The sequence below is a fragment of the Staurois parvus genome, unplaced genomic scaffold (assembly GCF_062004578.1).
Source record: "Staurois parvus isolate SC_StPar_1 unplaced genomic scaffold, SC_StPar_1.0 ptg000096l, whole genome shotgun sequence".
Taxonomy (NCBI): domain Eukaryota; kingdom Metazoa; phylum Chordata; class Amphibia; order Anura; family Ranidae; genus Staurois; species Staurois parvus.
In genome coordinates, this window is record NW_028317892.1 from 14,950,243 (window position 1) to 14,966,736 (window position 16,494).

Below are 16,494 nucleotides of genomic sequence, written 5' to 3' on the forward strand. Positions count from 1 at the left end.
TGGCAAAAATTTGAAAATTTCGAGGAGCACACCCCCTCAAAACGGACCCCCCATTTTTATTGCATTTTTATACTCGTTGGAACTTCTTTTTACCAAGGGGTTACCAGAGGGGTGAAAATGAGTTGATTTGAGCTTTAAACAGCCAATAAATTGGCTGGGAAACTGGCATTTTCCAAAACCGGAAGTGGCATTTAATGTCCTTTCTCTTTGACTTTTTAGGGTTTAAAGACCTGCTGCATCCACTTTTCACATTTTTAAGCCTGTTTAGACACCTTTTGGGCCACTCGGAGAATTTGGCAAAAATTTGAAAATTTCGAGGAGCACACCCCTCAAAACGGACCCCCCATTTTTATTGCATTTTTATACTCGTTGGAACTTCTTTTTTCCAAGGGGTTACCAGAGGGGTGAAAATGAGTTGATTTGAGCTTTAAACAGCCAATAAATTGGCTGGGAAACTGGCATTTTCCAAAACCGGAAGTGGCATTTAATGTCCTTTCTCTTTGACTTTTTAGGGTTTAAAGACCTGCTTCATCCATTTTTCACATTTTTAAGCCTGTTTAGACACCTTTTGGGCCACTCGGAGAATTTGGCAAAAATTTGAAAATTTCGAGGAGCACACCCCTCAAAACGGACCCCCCATTTTTATTGCATTTTTATACTCGTTGGAACTTCTTTTTACCAAGGGGTTACCAGAGGGGTGAAAAATGAGTTGATTTGAGCTTTAAACAGCCAATCAATTGGCTGGGAAACTGGCATTTTCCAAAACCGGAAGTGGCATTTAATGTCCTTTCTCTTTGACTTTTTAGGGTTTAAAGACCTGCTTCATCCATTTTTCACATTTTTAAGCCTGTTTAGACACCTTTTGGGCCACTCGGAGAATTTGGCAAAAATTTGAAAATTTCGAGGAGCACACCCCCTCAAAACGGACCCCCCATTTTTATTGCATTTTTATACTCGTTGGAACTTCTTTTTACCAAGGGGTTACCAGAGGGGTGAAAATGAGTTGATTTGAGCTTTAAACAGCCAATAAATTGGCTGGGAAACTGGCATTTTCCAAAACCGGAAGTGGCATTTAATGTCCTTTCTCTTTGACTTTTTAGGGTTTAAAGACCTGCTGCATCCACTTTTCACATTTTTAAGCCTGTTTAGACACCTTTTGGGCCACTCGGAGAATTTGGCAAAAATTTGAAAATTTCGAGGAGCACACCCCTCAAAACGGACCCCCCATTTTTATTGCATTTTTATACTCGTTGGAACTTCTTTTTTCCAAGGGGTTACCAGAGGGGTGAAAATGAGTTGATTTGAGCTTTAAACAGCCAATAAATTGGCTGGGAAACTGGCATTTTCCAAAACCGGAAGTGGCATTTAATGTCCTTTCTCTTTGACTTTTTAGGGTTTAAAGACCTGCTTCATCCATTTTTCACATTTTTAAGCCTGTTTAGACACCTTTTGGGCCACTCGGAGAATTTGGCAAAAATTTGAAAATTTCGAGGAGCACACCCCCTCAAAACGGACCCCCCATTTTTATTGCATTTTTATACTCGTTGGAACTTCTTTTTACCAAGGGGTTACCAGAGGGGTGAAAATGAGTTGATTTGAGCTTTAAACAGCCAATTGGCTGGGAAACTGGCATTTTCCAAAACCGGAAGTGGCATTTAATGTCCTTTCTCTTTGACTTTTTAGGGTTTAAAGACCTGCTGCATCCACTTTTCACATTTTTAAGCCTGTTTAGACACCTTTTGGGCCACTCGGAGAATTTGGCAAAAATTTGAAAATTTCGAGGAGCACACCCCTCAAAACGGACCCCCCATTTTTATTGCATTTTTATACTCGTTGGAACTTCTTTTTTCCAAGGGGTTACCAGAGGGGTGAAAATGAGTTGATTTGAGCTTTAAACAGCCAATAAATTGGCTGGGAAACTGGCATTTTCCAAAACCGGAATTGGCATTTAATGTCCTTTCTCCTTGACTTTTTAGGGTTTAAAGACCTGCTGCATCCATTTTTCACATTTTTAAGCCTGTTTAGACACCTTTTGGGCCACTCGGAGAATTTGGCAAAAATTTGAAAATTTCGAGGAGCACACCCCTCAACACGGGCCCCCCATTTTTATTGCATTTTTATACTCGTTGGAACTTCTTTTTACCAAGGGGTTACCAGAGGGGTGAAAATGAGTTGATTTGAGCTTTAAACAGCCAATAAATTGGCTGGGAAACTGGCATTTTCCAAAACCGGAAGTGGCATTTAATGTCCTTTCTCTTTGACTTTTTAGGGTTTAAAGACCTGCTGCATCCATTTTTCACATTTTTAAGCCTGTTTAGACACCTTTTGGGCCACTCGGAGAATTTGGCAAAAATTTGAAAATTTCGAGGAGCACACCCCTCAAAACGGACCCCCCATTTTTATTGCATTTTTATACTCGTTGGAACTTCTTTTTTCCAAAGGGTTACCAGAGGGGTGAAAATGAGTTGATTTGAGCTTTAAACAGCCAATAAATTGGCTGGGAAACTGGCATTTTCCAAAACCGGAAGTGGCATTTAATGTCCTTTCTCTTTGACTTTTTAGGGTTTAAAGACCTGCTTCATCCATTTTTCACATTTTTAAGCCTGTTTAGACACCTTTTGGGCCACTCGGAGAATTTGGCAAAAATTTGAAAATTTCGAGGAGCACACCCCTCAAAACGGACCCCCCATTTTTATTGCATTTTTATACTCGTTGGAACTTCTTTTTACCAAGGGGTTACCAGAGGGGTGAAAAATGAGTTGATTTGAGCTTTAAACAGCCAATAAATTGGCTGGGAAACTGGCATTTTCCAAAACCGGAAGTGGCATTTAATGTCCTTTCTCTTTGACTTTTTAGGGTTTAAAGACCTGCTGCATCCATTTTTCACATTTTTAAGCCTGTTTAGACACCTTTTGGGCCACTCGGAGAATTTGGCAAAAATTTGAAAATTTCGAGGAGCACACCCCTCAAAACGGACCCCCCATTTTTATTGCATTTTTATACTCGTTGGAACTTCTTTTTTCCAAGGGGTTACCAGAGGGGTGAAAATGAGTTGATTTGAGCTTTAAACAGCCAATAAATTGGCTGGGAAACTGGCATTTTCCAAAACCGGAAGTGGCATTTAATGTCCTTTCTCTTTGACTTTTTAGGGTTTAAAGACCTGCTTCATCCATTTTTCACTTTTTTAAGCCTGTTTAGACACCTTTTGGGCCACTCGGAGAATTTGGCAAAAATTTGAAAATTTCGAGGAGCACACCCCCTGAAAACGGACCCCCCATTTTTATTGCATTTTTATACTCGTTGGAACTTCTTTTTACCAAGGGGTTACCAGAGGGGTGAAAATGAGTTGATTTGAGCTTTAAACAGCCAATAAATTGGCTGGGAAACTGGCATTTTCCAAAACCGGAAGTGGCATTTAATGTCCTTTCTCTTTGACTTTTTAGGGTTTAAAGACCTGCTGCATCCACTTTTCACATTTTTAAGCCTGTTTAGACACCTTTTGGGCCACTCGGAGAATTTGGCAAAAATTTGAAAATTTCGAGGAGCACACCCCTCAAAACGGACCCCCCATTTTTATTGCATTTTTATACTCGTTGGAACTTCTTTTTTTCAAGGGGTTACCAGAGGGGTGAAAATGAGTTGATTTGAGCTTTAAACAGCCAATAAATTGGCTGGGAAACTGGCATTTTCCAAAACCGGAAGTGGCATTTAATGTCCTTTCTCTTTGACTTTTTAGGGTTTAAAGACCTGCTTCATCCATTTTTCACATTTTTAAGCCTGTTTAGACACCTTTTGGGCCACTCGGAGAATTTGGCAAAAATTTGAAAATTTCGAGGAGCACACCCCTCAAAACGGACCCCCCATTTTTATTGCAATTTTATACTCGTTGGAACTTCTTTTTACCAAGGGGTTACCAGAGGGGTGAAAAATGAGTTGATTTGAGCTTTAAACAGCCAAAAAAATTGGCTGGGAAACTGGCATTTTCCAAAACCGGAAGTGGCATTTAATGTCCTTTCTCCTTGACTTTTTAGGGTTTAAAGACCTGCTGCATCCATTTTTCACATTTTTAAGCCTGTTTAGACACCTTTTGGGCCACTCGGAGAATTTGGCAAAAATTTTAAAATTTCGAGGAGCACACCCCTCAAAACGGACCCCCCATTTTTATTGCATTTTTATACTCGTTGGAACTACTTTTTTCCAAGGGGTTACCAGAGGGGTGAAAATGAGTTGATTTGAGCTTTAAACAGCCAATAAATTGGCTGTGAAACTGGCATTTTCCAAAACCGGAAGTGGCATTTAATGTCCTTTCTCTTTGACTTTTTAGGGTTTAAAGACCTGCTGCATCCATTTTTCACATTTTTAAGCCTGTTTAGACACCTTTTGGGCCACTCGGAGAATTTGGCAAAAATTTGAAAATTTCGAGGAGCACACCCCTCAAAACGGACCCCCCATTTTTATTGCATTTTTATACTCGTTGGAACTTCTTTTTTCCAAGGGGTTACCAGAGGGGTGAAAATGAGTTGATTTGAGCTTTAAACAGCCAATAAATTGGCTGGGAAACTGGCATTTTCCAAAACCGGAAGTGGCATTTAATGTCCTTTCTCTTTGACTTTTTAGGGTTTAAAGACCTGCTTCATCCATTTTTCACATTTTTAAGCCTGTTTAGACACCTTTTGGGCCACTCGGAGAATTTGGCAAAAATTTGAAAATTTCGAGGAGCACACCCCCTCAAAACGGACCCCCCATTTTTATTGCATTTTTATACTCGTTGGAACTTCTTTTTACCAAGGGGTTACCAGAGGGGTGAAAATGAGTTGATTTGAGCTTTAAACAGCCAATAAATTGGCTGGGAAACTGGCATTTTCCAAAACCGGAAGTGGCATTTAATGTCCTTTCTCTTTGACTTTTTAGGGTTTAAAGACCTGCTGCATCCACTTTTCACATTTTTAAGCCTGTTTAGACACCTTTTGGGCCACTCGGAGAATTTGGCAAAAATTTGAAAATTTCGAGGAGCACACCCCTCAAAACGGACCCCCCATTTTTATTGCATTTTTATACTCGTTGGAACTTCTTTTTTCCAAGGGGTTACCAGAGGGGTGAAAATGAGTTGATTTGAGCTTTAAACAGCCAATAAATTGGCTGGGAAACTGGCATTTTCCAAAACCGGAATTGGCATTTAATGTCCTTTCTCTTTGACTTTTTAGGGTTTAAAGACCTGCTTCATCCATTTTTCACATTTTTAAGCCTGTTTAGACACCTTTTGGGCCACTCGGAGAATTTGGCAAAAATTTGAAAATTTCGAGGAGCACACCCCTCAAAACGGACCCCCCATTTTTATTGCATTTTTATACTCATTGGAACTTCTTTTTACCAAGGGGTTACCAGAGGGGTGAAAAATGAGTTGATTTGAGCTTTAAACAGCCAATAAATTGGCTGGGAAACTGGCATTTTCCAAAACCGGAAGTGGCATTTAATGTCCTTTCTCCTTGACTTTTTAGGGTTTAAAGACCTGCTGCATCCATTTTTCACATTTTTAAGCCTGTTTAGACACCTTTTGGGCCACTCGGAGAATTTGGCAAAAATTTGAAAATTTCGAGGAGCACACCCCTCAAAACGGACCCCCCATTTTTATTGCATTTTTATACTCGTTGGAACTTCTTTTTTCCAAGGGGTTACCAGAGGGGTGAAAATGAGTTGATTTGAGCTTTAAACAGCCAATAAATTGGCTGGGAAACTGGCATTTTCCAAAACCGGAAGTGGCATTTAATGTCCTTTCTCTTTGACTTTTTAGGGTTTAAAGACCTGCTTCATCCATTTTTCACATTTTTAAGCCTGTTTAGACACCTTTTGGGCCACTCGGAGAATTTGGCAAAAATTTGAAAATTTCGAGGAGCACACCCCTCAAAACGGACCCCCCATTTTTATTGCATTTTTATACTCGTTGGAACTTCTTTTTTCCAAAGGGTTACCAGAGGGGTGAAAATGAGTTGATTTGAGCTTTAAACAGCCAATAAATTGGCTGGGAAACTGGCATTTTCCAAAACCGGAAGTGGCATTTAATGTCCTTTCTCTTTGACTTTTTAGGGTTTAAAGACCTGCTTCATCCATTTTTCACATTTTTAAGCCTGTTTAGACACCTTTTGGGCCACTCGGAGAATTTGGCAAAAATTTGAAAATTTCGAGGAGCACACCCCTCAAAACGGACCCCCCATTTTTATTGCATTTTTATACTCGTTGGAACTTCTTTTTACCAAGGGGTTACCAGAGGGGTGAAAATGAGTTGATTTGAGCTTTAAACAGCCAATAAATTGGCTGGGAAACTGGCATTTTCCAAAACCGGAAGTGGCATTTAATGTCCTTTCTCTTTGACTTTTTAGGGTTTAAAGACCTGCTGCATCCATTTTTCACATTTTTAAGCCTGTTTAGACACCTTTTGGGCCACTCGGAGAATTTGGCAAAAATTTGAAAATTTCGAGGAGCACACCCCTCAAAACGGACCCCCCATTTTTATTGCATTTTTATACTCGTTGGAACTTCTTTTTTCCAAAGGGTTACCAGAGGGGTGAAAAATGAGTTGATTTGAGCTTTAAACAGCCAATAAATTGGCTGGGAAACTGGCATTTTCCAAAACCGGAAGTGGCATTTAATGTCCTTTCTCTTTGACTTTTTAGGGTTTAAAGACCTGCTTCATCCATTTTTCACATTTTTAAGCCTGTTTAGACACCTTTTGGGCCACTCGGAGAATTTGGCAAAAATTTGAAAATTTCGAGGAGCACACCCCCTCAAAACGGACCCCCCATTTTTATTGCATTTTTATACTCGTTGGAACTTCTTTTTACCAAGGGGTTACCAGAGGGGTGAAAATGAGTTGATTTGAGCTTTAAACAGCCAATAAATTGGCTGGGAAACTGGCATTTTCCAAAACCGGAAGTGGCATTTAATGTCCTTTCTCTTTGACTTTTTAGGGTTTAAAGACCTGCTGCATCCACTTTTCACATTTTTAAGCCTGTTTAGACACCTTTTGGGCCACTCGGAGAATTTGGCAAAAATTTGAAAATTTCGAGGAGCACACCCCTCAAAACGGACCCCCCATTTTTATTGCATTTTTATACTCGTTGGAACTTCTTTTTTCCAAGGGGTTACCAGAGGGGTGAAAATGAGTTGATTTGAGCTTTAAACAGCCAATAAATTGGCTGGGAAACTGGCATTTTCCAAAACCGGATGTGGCATTTAATGTCCTTTCTCTTTGACTTTTTAGGGTTTAAAGACCTGCTGCATCCATTTTTCACATTTTTAAGCCTTTTTAGACACCTTTTGGGCCACTCGGAGAATTTGGCAAAAATTTGAAAATTTCGAGGAGCACACCCCTCAAAACGGACCCCCCATTTTTATTGCATTTTTATACTCGTTGGAACTTCTTTTTACCAAGGGGTTACCAGAGGGGTGAAAATGAGTTGATTTGAGCTTTAAACAGCCAATAAATTGGCTGGGAAACTGGCATTTTCCAAAATCGGAAGTGGCATTTAATGTCCTTTCTCTTTGACTTTTTAGGGTTTAAAGACCTGCTGCATCCATTTTTCACATTTTTAAGCCTGTTTAGACACCTTTTGGGCCACTCGGAGAATTTGGCAAAAATTTGAAAATTTCGAGGAGCACACCCCTCAAAATGGACCCCCCATTTTTATTGCATTTTTATACTCGTTGGAACTTCTTTTTTCCAAAGGGTTACCAGAGGGGTGAAAATGTGTTGATTTGAGCTTTAAACAGCCAATAAATTGGCTGGGAAACTGGCATTTTCCAAAACCGGAAGTGGCATTTAATGTCCTTTCTCTTTGACTTTTTAGGGTTTAAAGACCTGCTTCATCCATTTTTCACATTTTTAAGCCTGTTTAGACACCTTTTGGGCCACTCGGAGAATTTGGCAAAAATTTGAAAATTTCGAGGAGCACACCCCCTCAAAACGGACCCCCCATTTTTATTGCATTTTTATACTCGTTGGAACTTCTTTTTACCAAGGGGTTACCAGAGGGGTGAAAATGAGTTGATTTGAGCTTTAAACAGCCAATAAATTGGCTGGGAAACTGGCATTTTCCAAAACCGGAAGTGGCATTTAATGTCCTTTCTCTTTGACTTTTTAGGGTTTAAAGACCTGCTTCATCCATTTTTCACATTTTTAAGCCTGTTTAGACACCTTTTGGGCCACTCGGAGAATTTGGCAAAAATTTGAAAATTTCAAGGAGCACACCCCCTGAAAACGGACCCCCCATTTTTATTGCATTTTTATACTCGTTGGAACTTCTTTTTACCAAGGGGTTACCAGAGGGGTGAAAATGAGTTGATTTGAGCTTTAAACAGCCAATAAATTGGCTGGGAAACTGGCATTTTCCAAAACCGGAAGTGGCATTTAATGTCCTTTCTCTTTGACTTTTTAGGGTTTAAAGACCTGCTGCATCCACTTTTCACATTTTTAAGCCTGTTTAGACACCTTTTGGGCCACTCGGAGAATTTGGCAAAAATTTGAAAATTTCGAGGAGCACACCCCTCAAAACGGACCCCCCATTTTTATTGCATTTTTATACTCGTTGGAACTTCTTTTTTCCAAGGGGTTACCAGAGGGGTGAAAATGAGTTGATTTGAGCTTTAAACAGCCAATAAATTGGCTGGGAAACTGGCATTTTCCAAAACCGGATGTGGCATTTAATGTCCTTTCTCTTTGACTTTTTAGGGTTTAAAGACCTGCTGCATCCATTTTTCACATTTTTAAGCCTTTTTAGACACCTTTTGGGCCACTCGGAGAATTTGGCAAAAATTTGAAAATTTCGAGGAGCACACCCCTCAAAACGGACCCCCCATTTTTATTGCATTTTTATACTCGTTGGAACTTCTTTTTACCAAGGGGTTACCAGAGGGGTGAAAATGAGTTGATTTGAGCTTTAAACAGCCAATAAATTGGCTGGGAAACTGGCATTTTCCAAAATCGGAAGTGGCATTTAATGTCCTTTCTCTTTGACTTTTTAGGGTTTAAAGACCTGCTGCATCCATTTTTCACATTTTTAAGCCTGTTTAGACACCTTTTGGGCCACTCGGAGAATTTGGCAAAAATTTGAAAATTTCGAGGAGCACACCCCTCAAAATGGACCCCCCATTTTTATTGCATTTTTATACTCGTTGGAACTTCTTTTTTCCAAAGGGTTACCAGAGGGGTGAAAATGTGTTGATTTGAGCTTTAAACAGCCAATAAATTGGCTGGGAAACTGGCATTTTCCAAAACCGGAAGTGGCATTTAATGTCCTTTCTCTTTGACTTTTTAGGGTTTAAAGACCTGCTTCATCCATTTTTCACATTTTTAAGCCTGTTTAGACACCTTTTGGGCCACTCGGAGAATTTGGCAAAAATTTGAAAATTTCGAGGAGCACACCCCCTCAAAACGGACCCCCCATTTTTATTGCATTTTTATACTCGTTGGAACTTCTTTTTACCAAGGGGTTACCAGAGGGGTGAAAATGAGTTGATTTGAGCTTTAAACAGCCAATAAATTGGCTGGGAAACTGGCATTTTCAAAAACCGGAAGTGGCATTTAATGTCCTTTCTCTTTGACTTTTTAGGGTTTAAAGACCTGCTTCATCCATTTTTCACATTTTTAAGCCTGTTTAGACACCTTTTGGGCCACTCGGAGAATTTGGCAAAAATTTGAAAATTTCAAGGAGCACACCCCCTGAAAACGGACCCCCCATTTTTATTGCATTTTTATACTCGTTGGAACTTCTTTTTACCAAGGGGTTACCAGAGGGGTGAAAATGAGTTGATTTGAGCTTTAAACAGCCAATAAATTGGCTGGGAAACTGGCATTTTCCAAAACCGGAAGTGGCATTTAATGTCCTTTCTCTTTGACTTTTTAGGGTTTAAAGACCTGCTGCATCCACTTTTCACATTTTTAAGCCTGTTTAGACACCTTTTGGGCCACTCGGAGAATTTGGCAAAAATTTGAAAATTTCGAGGAGCACACCCCTCAAAACGGACCCCCCATTTTTATTGCATTTTTATACTCGTTGGAACTTCTTTTTTCCAAGGGGTTACCAGAGGGGTGAAAATGAGTTGATTTGAGCTTTAAACAGCCAATAAATTGGCTGGGAAACTGGCATTTTCCAAAACCGGATGTGGCATTTAATGTCCTTTCTCTTTGACTTTTTAGGGTTTAAAGACCTGCTGCATCCATTTTTCACATTTTTAAGCCTTTTTAGACACCTTTTGGGCCACTCGGAGAATTTGGCAAAAATTTGAAAATTTCGAGGAGCACACCCCTCAAAACGGACCCCCCATTTTTATTGCATTTTTATACTCGTTGGAACTTCTTTTTACCAAGGGGTTACCAGAGGGGTGAAAATGAGTTGATTTGAGCTTTAAACAGCCAATAAATTGGCTGGGAAACTGGCATTTTCCAAAATCGGAAGTGGCATTTAATGTCCTTTCTCTTTGACTTTTTAGGGTTTAAAGACCTGCTGCATCCATTTTTCACATTTTTAAGCCTGTTTAGACACCTTTTGGGCCACTCGGAGAATTTGGCAAAAATTTGAAAATTTCGAGGAGCACACCCCTCAAAATGGACCCCCCATTTTTATTGCATTTTTATACTCGTTGGAACTTCTTTTTTCCAAAGGGTTACCAGAGGGGTGAAAATGTGTTGATTTGAGCTTTAAACAGCCAATAAATTGGCTGGGAAACTGGCATTTTCCAAAACCGGAAGTGGCATTTAATGTCCTTTCTCTTTGACTTTTTAGGGTTTAAAGACCTGCTTCATCCATTTTTCACATTTTTAAGCCTGTTTAGACACCTTTTGGGCCACTCGGAGAATTTGGCAAAAATTTGAAAATTTCGAGGAGCACACCCCCTCAAAACGGACCCCCCATTTTTATTGCATTTTTATACTCGTTGGAACTTCTTTTTACCAAGGGGTTACCAGAGGGGTGAAAATGAGTTGATTTGAGCTTTAAACAGCCAATAAATTGGCTGGGAAACTGGCATTTTCAAAAACCGGAAGTGGCATTTAATGTCCTTTCTCTTTGACTTTTTAGGGTTTAAAGACCTGCTTCATCCATTTTTCACATTTTTAAGCCTGTTTAGACACCTTTTGGGCCACTCGGAGAATTTGGCAAAAATTTGAAAATTTCAAGGAGCACACCCCCTGAAAACGGACCCCCCATTTTTATTGCATTTTTATACTCGTTGGAACTTCTTTTTACCAAGGGGTTACCAGAGGGGTGAAAATGAGTTGATTTGAGCTTTAAACAGCCAATAAATTGGCTGGGAAACTGGCATTTTCCAAAACCGGAAGTGGCATTTAATGTCCTTTCTCTTTGACTTTTTAGGGTTTAAAGACCTGCTGCATCCACTTTTCACATTTTTAAGCCTGTTTAGACACCTTTTGGGCCACTCGGAGAATTTGGCAAAAATTTGAAAATTTCGAGGAGCACACCCCTCAAAACGGACCCCCCATTTTTATTGCATTTTTATACTCGTTGGAACTTCTTTTTTCCAAGGGGTTACCAGAGGGGTGAAAATGAGTTGATTTGAGCTTTAAACAGCCAATAAATTGGCTGGGAAACTGGCATTTTCCAAAACCGGAATTGGCATTTAATGTCCTTTCTCTTTGACTTTTTAGGGTTTAAAGACCTGCTTCATCCATTTTTCACATTTTTAAGCCTGTTTAGACACCTTTTGGGCCACTCGGAGAATTTGGCAAAAATTTGAAAATTTAGAGGAGCACACCTTTCAAAACGGACCCCCCATTTTTATTGCATTTTTATACTCGTTGGAACTTCTTTTTACCAAGGGGTTACCAGAGGGGTGAAAAATGAGTTGATTTGAGCTTTAAACAGCCAAAAAAATTGGCTGGGAAACTGGCATTTTCCAAAACCGGAAGTGGCATTTAATGTCCTTTCTCCTTGACTTTTTAGGGTTTAAAGACCTGCTGCATCCATTTTTCACATTTTTAAGCCTGTTTAGACACCTTTTGGGCCACTCGGAGAATTTGGCAAAAATTTGAAAATTTCGAGGAGCACACCCCTCAAAACGGACCCCCCATTTTTATTGCATTTTTATACTCGTTGGAACTTCTTTTTTCCAAGGGGTTACCAGAGGGGTGAAAATGAGTTGATTTGAGCTTTAAACAGCCAATAAATTGGCTGGGAAACTGGCATTTTCCAAAACCGGAAGTGGCATTTAATGTCCTTTCTCTTTGACTTTTTAGGGTTTAAAGACCTGCTGCATCCATTTTTCACATTTTTAAGCCTGTTTAGACACCTTTTGGGCCACTCGGAGAATTTGGCAAAAATTTGAAAATTTCGAGGAGCACACCCCTCAAAACGGACCCCCCATTTTTATTGCATTTTTATACTCGTTGGAACTTCTTTTTTCCAAAGGGTTACCAGAGGGGTGAAAATGAGTTGATTTGAGCTTTAAACAGCCAATAAATTGGCTGGGAAACTGGCATTTTCCAAAACCGGAAGTGGCATTTAATGTCCTTTCTCTTTGACTTTTTAGGGTTTAAAGACCTGCTTCATCCATTTTTCACATTTTTAAGCCTGTTTAGACACCTTTTGGGCCACTCGGAGAATTTGGCAAAAATTTGAAAATTTCGAGGAGCACACCCCTCAAAACGGACCCCCCATTTTTATTGCATTTTTATACTCGTTGGAACTTCTTTTTACCAAGGGGTTACCAGAGGGGTGAAAAATGAGTTGATTTGAGCTTTAAACAGCCAATAAATTGGCTGGGAAACTGGCATTTTCCAAAACCGGAAGTGGCATTTAATGTCCTTTCTCCTTGACTTTTTAGGGTTTAAAGACCTGCTGCATCCATTTTTCACATTTTTAAGCCTGTTTAGACACCTTTTGGGCCACTCGGAGAATTTGGCAAAAATTTGAAAATTTCGAGGAGCACACCCCTCAAAACGGACCCCCCATTTTTATTGCATTTTTATACTCGTTGGAACTTCTTTTTTCCAAGGGGTTACCAGAGGGGTGAAAATGAGTTGATTTGAGCTTTAAACAGCCAATAAATTGGCTGGGAAACTGGCATTTTCCAAAACCGGAAGTGGCATTTAATGTCCTTTCTCTTTGACTTTTTAGGGTTTAAAGACCTGCTTCATCCATTTTTCACATTTTTAAGCCTGTTTAGACACCTTTTGGGCCACTCGGAGAATTTTGCAAAAATTTGAAAATTTCGAGGAGCACACCCCCTCAAAACGGACCCCCCATTTTTATTGCATTTTTATACTCGTTGGAACTTCTTTTTACCAAGGGGTTACCAGAGGGGTGAAAATGAGTTGATTTGAGCTTTAAACAGCCAATAAATTGGCTGGGAAACTGGCATTTTCCAAAACCGGAAGTGGCATTTAATGTCCTTTCTCTTTGACTTTTTAGGGTTTAAAGACCTGCTGCATCCACTTTTCACATTTTTAAGCCTGTTTAGACACCTTTTGGGCCACTCGGAGAATTTGGCAAAAATTTGAAAATTTCGAGGAGCACACCCCTCAAAACGGACCCCCCATTTTTATTGCATTTTTATACTCGTTGGAACTTCTTTTTTCCAAGGGGTTACCAGAGGGGTGAAAATGAGTTGATTTGAGCTTTAAACAGCCAATAAATTGGCTGGGAAACTGGCATTTTCCAAAACCGGAAGTGGCATTTAATGTCCTTTCTCTTTGACTTTTTAGGGTTTAAAGACCTGCTTCATCCATTTTTCACATTTTTAAGCCTGTTTAGACACCTTTTGGGCCACTCGGAGAATTTGGCAAAAATTTGAAAATTTCGAGGAGCACACCCCTCAAAACGGACCCCCCATTTTTATTGCATTTTTATACTCGTTGGAACTTCTTTTTACCAAGGGGTTACCAGAGGGGTGAAAAATGAGTTGATTTGAGCTTTAAACAGCCAATCAATTGGCTGGGAAACTGGCATTTTCCAAAACCGGAAGTGGCATTTAATGTCCTTTCTCTTTGACTTTTTAGGGTTTAAAGACCTGCTGCATTCATTTTTCACATTTTTAAGCCTTTTTAGACACCTTTTGGGCCACTCGGAGAATTTGGCAAAAATTTGAAAATTTCGAGGAGCACACCCCTCAAAACGGACCCCCCATTTTTATTGCATTTTTATACTCGTTGGAACTTCTTTTTTCAAAGGGGTTACCAGAGGGGTGAAAATGAGTTGATTTGAGCTTTAAACAGCCAATAAATTGGCTGGGAAACTGGCATTTTCCAAAACCGGAAGTGGCATTTAATGTCCTTTCTCTTGACTTTTTAGGGTTTAAAGACCTGCTTCATCCATTTTTCACATTTTTAAGCCTGTTTAGACACCTTTTGGGCCACTCGGAGAATTTGGCAAAAATTTGAAAATTTCGAGGAGCACACCCCTCAAAACGGACCCCCCATTTTTATTGCATTTTTATACTCGTTGGAACTTCTTTTTACCAAGGGGTTACCAGAGGGGTGAAAAATGAGTTGATTTGAGCTTTAAACAGCCAATCAATTGGCTGGGAAACTGGCATTTTCCAAAACCGGAAGTGGCATTTAATGTCCTTTCTCTTTGACTTTTTAGGGTTTAAAGACCTGCTGCATCCATTTTTCACATTTTTAAGCCTGTTTAGACACCTTTTGGGCCACTCGGAGAATTTGGCAAAAATTTGAAAATTTCGAGGAGCACACCCCTCAAAACGGACCCCCCATTTTTATTGCATTTTTATACTCGTTGGAACTTCTTTTTACCAAGGGGTTACCAGAGGGGTGAAAATGAGTTGATTTGAGCTTTAAACAGCCAATAAATTGGCTGGGAATCTGGCATTTTCCAAAACCGGAAGTGGCATTTACTGTCCTTTCTCTTTGACTTTTTAGGGTTTAAAGACCTGCTGCATCCATTTTTCACATTTTTAAGCCTGTTTAGACACCTTTTGGGCCACCTGGAGAATTTGGCAAAAATTTGAAAATTTCGAGGAGCACACCCCCTCAAAACGGACCCCCCATTTTTATTGCATTTTTATACTCGTTGGAACTTCTTTTTTCCAAGGGGTTACCAGAGGGGTGAAAAATGAGTTGGTTTGAGCTTTAAAAAGCCAATCAATTGGCTGAGAAACTGGCATTTTCCAAAACCGGAAGTGGCATTTAATGTCCTTTCTCTTTGACTTCTTAGGGTTTAAAGACCTGCTTCATCCATTTTTCAAATTTTTAAGCCTGTTTAGACACCTTTTGGGCCACTCGGAGAATTTGGCAAAAATTTGAAAATTTCGAGGAGCACACCCCCTCAAAACGGACCCCCCATTTTTATTGCATTTTTATACTCGTTGGAACTTCTTTTTACCAAGGGGTTACCAGAGGGGTGAAAATGAGTTGATTTGAGCTTTAAACAGCCAATAAATTGGCTGGGAAACTGGCATTTTCCAAAACCGGAAGTGGCATTTAATGTCCTTTCTCTTTGACTTTTTAGGGTTTAAAGACCTGCTGCATCCACTTTTCACATTTTTAAGCCTGTTTAGACACCTTTTGGGCCACTCGGAGAATTTGGCAAAAATTTGAAAATTTCGAGGAGCACACCCCTCAAAACGGACCCCCCATTTTTATTGCATTTTTATACTCGTTGGAACTTCTTTTTTCCAAGGGGTTACCAGAGGGGTGAAAATGAGTTGATTTGAGCTTTAAACAGCCAATAAATTGGCTGGGAAACTGGCATTTTCCAAAACCGGAAGTGGCATTTAATGTCCTTTCTCTTTGACTTTTTAGGGTTTAAAGACCTGCTTCATCCATTTTTCACATTTTTAAGCCTGTTTAGACACCTTTTGGGCCACTCGGAGAATTTGGCAAAAATTTGAAAATTTCGAGGAGCACACCCCTCAAAACGGACCCCCCATTTTTATTGCATTTTTATACTCGTTGGAACTTCTTTTTACCAAGGGGTTACCAGAGGGGTGAAAAATGAGTTGATTTGAGCTTTAAACAGCCAATCAATTGGCTGGGAAACTGGCATTTTCCAAAACCGGAAGTGGCATTTAATGTCCTTTCTCTTTGACTTTTTAGGGTTTAAAGACCTGCTGCATCCATTTTTCACATTTTTAAGCCTGTTTAGACACCTTTTGGGCCACCTGGAGAATTTGGCAAAAATTTGAAAATTTCGAGGAGCACACCCCCTCAAAACGGACCCCCCATTTTTATTGCATTTTTATACTCGTTGGAACTTCTTTTTTCCAAGGGGTTACCAGAGGGGTGAAAAATGAGTTGGTTTGAGCTTTAAAAAGCCAATCAATTGGCTGAGAAACTGGCATTTTCCAAAACCGGAAGTGGCATTTAATGTCCTTTCTCTTTGACTTCTTAGGGTTTAAAGACCTGCTTCATCCATTTTTCAAATTTTTAAGCCTGTTTAGACACCTTTTGGGCCACTCGGAGAATTTGGCAAAAATTTGAAAATTTCGAGGAGCACACCCCCTCAAAACGGACCCCCCATTTTTATT